Here is a 6,075-nt window from a genome sequence, read left to right as displayed (position 1 = left end):
CAACCGAATTGAATTTTATCATTGCTGAAATTTTCGTGCGGCCTACCTTTATTGAATTCGGATCTCTGTAGTATCTCTATAGAGTGTAGTAGTGATTTTCACAAGGTCCTTGCATGGAATTTCTACAAAACAATGGGGAGTAGGAGTTTTACCATGCTTGTGAAGTGCAATGGTAGTGCTCTGGTAACCTGCTTAGTGACAAAACGGCGCCAGCAGTCAGGTGGAAGAAGCACTTCCAGACGCTGTTGAATGGAGAGGTAAACACGTAGATTTACAGAAACAGAATGAGAAGCGTGAGTGACGGGTATGCTGTGGAGTCACCAATACAGGAGGAAGTTGAGAAGATAATTTGTGAGCTGAAAAATGGTATCCCGGCTGAACTTACAAAAGCGGGAAACGAGCGTCTAAACGAAGTAATCCACCAATTGTCAGGATCTGAGCGGAATAACGACTTGAGTGTAAAAAGTACCGAGATATTACATTACTCAGCACTGCCTTTCAAGTTCTCTCCCGTATCCTGTTCTATAGACTGAAACGGTTATCGGAGTCTTTCATCGGCGAGTACCAAACTGTTTTTCATGAGGGTAGCTCCACGACGGATCAGATGTTTACCCTGTGTCAGATCCGGGAGCACAACTTGCAGACCCATCATCTGTTTGTGGATTTTAAAGCGACGTACGATTCAGTTTAACGAAATGAACTGTAACAGATAATGCTAGAACACGGTTTTCAAACGAAACTAATTACGCCGATTCGTGTGACGCTGGATATGGCAAAATTATGCGTTAGAATGGCGGGTGAGAACTCTGCTATTCAACAATGCCTTAGAAGACGCAGTACAAACAGTAAATGTGGAAAGGAACGATACTATCATCACGAAAACTCAGTTACCTGTTGGTTTTGCGGGTGACCTCGATATAATCGGAGTCAACCGTAGAACAAGAGATCCCAAGTAACACACTTTCGCTACATTACGAAAGCTCCCGGTGATCCTTTACGGACATAAATCTTGGACGCTGAAGGAAGCTGCTTGATTAGTGCTTGGGCCTTTTGAGCGTAAAATTCTCCGATACTTAGTGGCATAATGGAAAATGGAGTGTATCGCAGATGCATGAATTGTGAGCTCTAAAATCAAAAATACCAATATGCCGATATAGTGAAGGTAGTACAATATGGCAGGTTGCATTGGACTGGGCACGTAGCCAGAATACCCAATGAAACAGTAGCCAAAATTATCTTCAGCAGCGCACCAGAAACAGACCGTAGATTTCAGGGCAGACATTGCATCCGATGGATGTGCGCTGTCGAAAACGATGCACATTCAGCTGGTATTCTAGGGTGTTGGAAAATGGATCAACAGTACTAGAAGACTCGTTTCGACTCAAAACTCGTTCGGCGCAAGATGGATAATGGATCGTCACCACTAAAGTAAAGTAAGTACAGGGGTTAGACAAAATTATCGGGACAGGCAAAATTTTGACGAACTTCTACAAAATAAGACATTTTTAAATGAAACCAGTTGCATTCGACGGGAATTGGTCAAGTCAATGGACACCGGAGATATTCCGAGTTGTCCAGGGGAATGTCAAAAACTTATTTTTGTCCTCGCTTGTACCTTTTTCTGTCACGGCAATTTGTTATTATTTATATTTTTTCCCGAAACTAGATTTCATTTACAGTCAATTGGTGAAAAGAGAAAATCGAAAATCCGTCGAGAAACAACCGAGTTATGACCATTTCAATGAAATCAGTTCTGGAAATGTTGCCAGTAATGTTCTACCTTTATGGACGTTTTAAAAAATGACCGAAACCATACCAATATGGATATCAAGCTTCAAAAATTAACGAGGGTTGAAAATCCTGAAGTTTGACACCCGTAGGTTTCGGATGTTTCCTAAAACGACCCCTACCAACACAGTTGTCATAAAGCAGTTGTTTTAAAACTAATTTCAGTCGTAAATAAGTTTCCTTAACAAAAAGTGCCGAAAGTGTATTGCTTGGGACTACTTCCGCCGGGGTACTTAGAACCTGCTACAGGGCTGCCATGGCACGCCGCGGACCTGGAAATGCTTCCAGTGTCAATGGCTCATAAAATCATTCGATGCTAATATTGAAATGGAATGCGTTATGTCCTAGCCAGAGCCAGAGCAATAGATGTTACTAGTACTGACTTCACGGAAACTTGGTTGCTTGCCGTAACTTGGTTGTTTCTCGACGGATTTGCATCCTCTTTTCACCAATCGACTGGAAATGAAATCTAGTTTCGGGATAAAGTATAAATAATAATAAATTTATATGAAAGAAGAAGTCCACTGGCTACTGCGAATCTTGAAATATTTTAGAAAAACTAGAAAAAAAATCCTCGTCGAATGCAATTGGTTGGTTTCATATAAAAATGTTCTATTTGGTAGAAGTTATTTTACTTACTTACTTATGTGTCTATGTCTGCCGGTCCGGCAGAACAAAGGGATAAAATCAGAGATTTCCACTGCTGACGGTTACCCGCCATGGCTTTTACCTGTCACCAGGACAGGTTCTCGTCTACAGCCCGGATGTCGTTGGCTAAGCTCCGTCGCCATGAGCGTCTTGGTCTGCCTCTTCTACGCTGTCCTTGTGGATTCCAGTCGAGTGCTTCTCTGCAAACCTCGTTCGCTCCTTTCCTCAAGGTGTGTCCGATCCACTTCCACCTACGTTCACGAATTTCTGTGGCTATCGGCCGTTGATGACACCGACGATGGAGTTCCTCATTGGATATCCAATTATCTGGCCACCAGGCACGAATAATGTATCGCAGGCACCGGTTAATGAATACCTGCAGTTTTTGCGTTGTCTCCGCTGAGACGCACCACGTTTCGCAGGCATACAGCAGTACGGATTTAACGTTTGAATTAAAGATTCGGGTTTTCGTACGTAGAGTGATCTGGTTTGAGCGCCAAATGTTTCGCAGACCTGCAAAGGCACCCCTGGCCTTCCTGATTCGTGTGGCTATATCAGTCTTGGTACCACCATCGGGCGTTGTTTGGCTACCAAGATATTGAAAGGCGTCTACCTGCTCAACTTGTTGTCCCGCTACTGTGAAGTTGGAGGAATTGTCAGTGTTCACTACCATAGACTTAGTTTTCGCTACATTGACTGTGAGACCTGCTGCCTGGGAGCTCTCGGAGAGGTCATCTAACTTGCTCTGCATATCGTTTCGGCGTTGTGCGAGCAAGACAATGTCGTCGGCTAGGTCGAGGTCATTGAGCTGCTCCATCGTTAGAGGATTCCAAGGCAATCCTCGATTTGGCCTACTGTCAATTGCTCCAACTAATATCTCATCCATAACGATGAGAAACAACAGAAGCGGTGATAAAATGCAGCCCTGTCTCACGCCAGCAGTAATCTTATGGGGTCGGACAAAACGCCGTCGTGCAAAACCTTGCACGAGAACGCCTCGTACTGAGCCTCGATGAGATGGACTAGTTTATCTGGAATTCCTCTACGCCTAAGTGCGCCCCAGATGTTTTCATGATTGAGTCGGTCGAACGCCTTTTCGAAGTCAACGAACACCAGCAGAAGAGAGTCCTGGAATTCTTTGATCTGCTCCAATATAATGCGGAGCGTCGTGATATGGTCTACACACGATCGGCCAGCACAGAATCCAGCTTGCTGCCGCCGGAGAGTAGCGTCGATCTTCTCCTGGATCCGGTTGAGGATTACCTTACAGAGTACTTTGAGAGTAATACATAGCAACGTGATGCCACGCCACGCTTTCTTAGGGACTTTGACCAATATGCCCTGCATCCAGTCCACCGGAAAAGTTGCGGTTTCCCAAATATTGCCGAAAAGCTGATGTATTATCTGGGCTGACAAAGATGGGTCAGCTTTGAGCATTTCGGCTGAAATACGATCTATCCCTGGCGCTCTATTGGATTTCATACTCTTGATGGCTGCTACAATTTCATCCAGCGATGGCCCCTCCGAGTTAACGCGACTAATTCGACGAACTGTAGGCGTCATACGCTACTGGTCTGAAGAGTTGTTCAAAATGTTCAGTCCATCGCTTAAGCTGCTCTGTACGGTCAGTCAATAGCTGACCAGCTCTGTCCTCTGGCGGCATCTTTGTATTCATCCTGGCACCGCTAAGGCGGCGAGAAATATCGTACAACAAACGGATATCACCATTGGCGGCGGCGGTTTCTCCTTGTTCGGCTAGGGAGTTATTCCAGCTCTCTTGTCTCGCCTACAAGCACGTTTAACAGCCCTCTCCAGTTCGACGTATCGTTGACGGGTAGCTGTCTTAGCCGATCTGGTCCGCGCTCGCTCAATGCCGGCTTTCGCCTCTCTCCGCTCGTCGATCTTCCTCCAAGTTTCATCCGAAATCCACTCCCCCCGCCCACTGCGCGCTTTGCCGAGGGTTTCATCACTGGTCGTGATGAAGGCGTTCTTGATGCCGGCCCATTGCTCTTCGACGGTTCCACCAGGTGGCAACTCCGAGGCTCGAGATTCAAGTTGTTCAACAAAGGCCCTTTTCACCTCAGGATTCTCCAATCGGCGGACGTCGTAGCGGCACCCAACTTTCTCCTCCCGTCGTTGGACACGTGCGACGCGCAGACGTATCTCAGCGATAACAAGATGATGGTCGGATGCAATATCAGCGCTGCATTTGTTGCGTACATCAAGAAGGCTCCTTCTCCATTTCCGGCTGATGCAGATGTGGTCGATTTGGTTTTCTGTTCGGCCGTCGCGGGAAACCTACGTGACTTTATGTACTGGTCTATGGGGGAAGAGCGATCCACCAATGACCATGTCGTTATTATCACAGAATTCTGTAAACAGCTCCCCGTTTTCGCTCATCTCTCTTAGGCCATGGCGTCCCGTGACGCGTTCCAGGTCCGCGTTGTTTGAGCCAATCTTCGCGTTGAAGTCGCCTATGTGAATTTGGATGTCCCCCTTCGGGATTTTCTCAACCACGCTGTTCAGCTGGCTGTAAAAACTCTCTTTCTCCTGCAGGTCGGCAGCATCTGTTGGCTCATAGCACTGGATTGCCGTCAGGTTCCTAACCCGTGTTCTGAATCTGGCAACGATTATTCGCTCATTTATTGGTTCCCATTTCATCAGGGCCGCATGTGCTCCTGGGCTCAGTAGGAATCCAACTCCTCTTTCTCGAGTAGCATTTTCACCTCGTATGTCAGAGTAGAGCAAGACTTGCCCGGATGATGTCCTGTGTTCGCCAGTACCCGACCAGCGGACTTCGCTCAGCCCCAGGATTTCAAGCTTCAGGCGGCTAGTTTCCCTTGCAAGTTGAGCCAGCTTGCCCTGCTGGGCAAGGGTCAGTATATTCCGTGTTCCGATTCGTGTCCGTGTTTTCATGCTAAAGGTCGTTGCCAATAATCCAGATAGATTTCTTCTTTCATTTTCGGTAACTTTTTTATGTTCTGGTACAGTAGGCTGTTAACCTAAGGTCCTTATCCCGCTGATGGGGCTGCTATCTTAATGTGGGCGGGAGCCACTGTGCCCCCTTTCCTAGCATACGACAACCGAAGTTGCGTACCCCAGCCGGCACCTCGTGGAGGTAGGAATAGGAGTTAATGAACAGAGGTTATGGAATGCACATGTCTTTTGAATTTCGTCAAAATTTTCCCTGTCCCGATCATTTTGTCTAACCCCTGTATATTCATTCCGATATTCCCTTTTTCGCGTTTTAGTCTGGTTTAATGGTCCTTTACTCCCTGATGCCAACAGCATCCACATCATCGGCAAATCATAGAAATTGAATGAAATCGTTGAAAATTGTGCCCGTATTCACCTGAAAGCTCTTGAGGGACTCGTCGTCAATTTCCAGACGTCTTAGAGGTCGCAAGTTGCTTTCGATCTGGTCGTGTCATCTTCCACCTCACGTTGGGCCACTCTGTTTCTGGAGTCGGTAGGGTAGTTGAGGAGAACCATTTTCGAAACACTCCGTGAGCAGTGTCATTGCTTCAGTTCCATAAAGAACTGCTGAACATGAAAGAACAGCTTTAGAATTGTCGAATTTTGCGAAGGGTAAACTAGGCCCTGCTTGAATGCGCCACTGGAGCTTCTTACTAATATTGT

Source organism: Sabethes cyaneus, chromosome 2 (assembly GCF_943734655.1).
Source record: "Sabethes cyaneus chromosome 2, idSabCyanKW18_F2, whole genome shotgun sequence".
NCBI classification, from domain to species: domain Eukaryota; kingdom Metazoa; phylum Arthropoda; class Insecta; order Diptera; family Culicidae; genus Sabethes; species Sabethes cyaneus.
The sequence above is the reverse complement of the archived record's forward strand: the minus strand, read 5'-3'. Positions refer to the sequence as shown.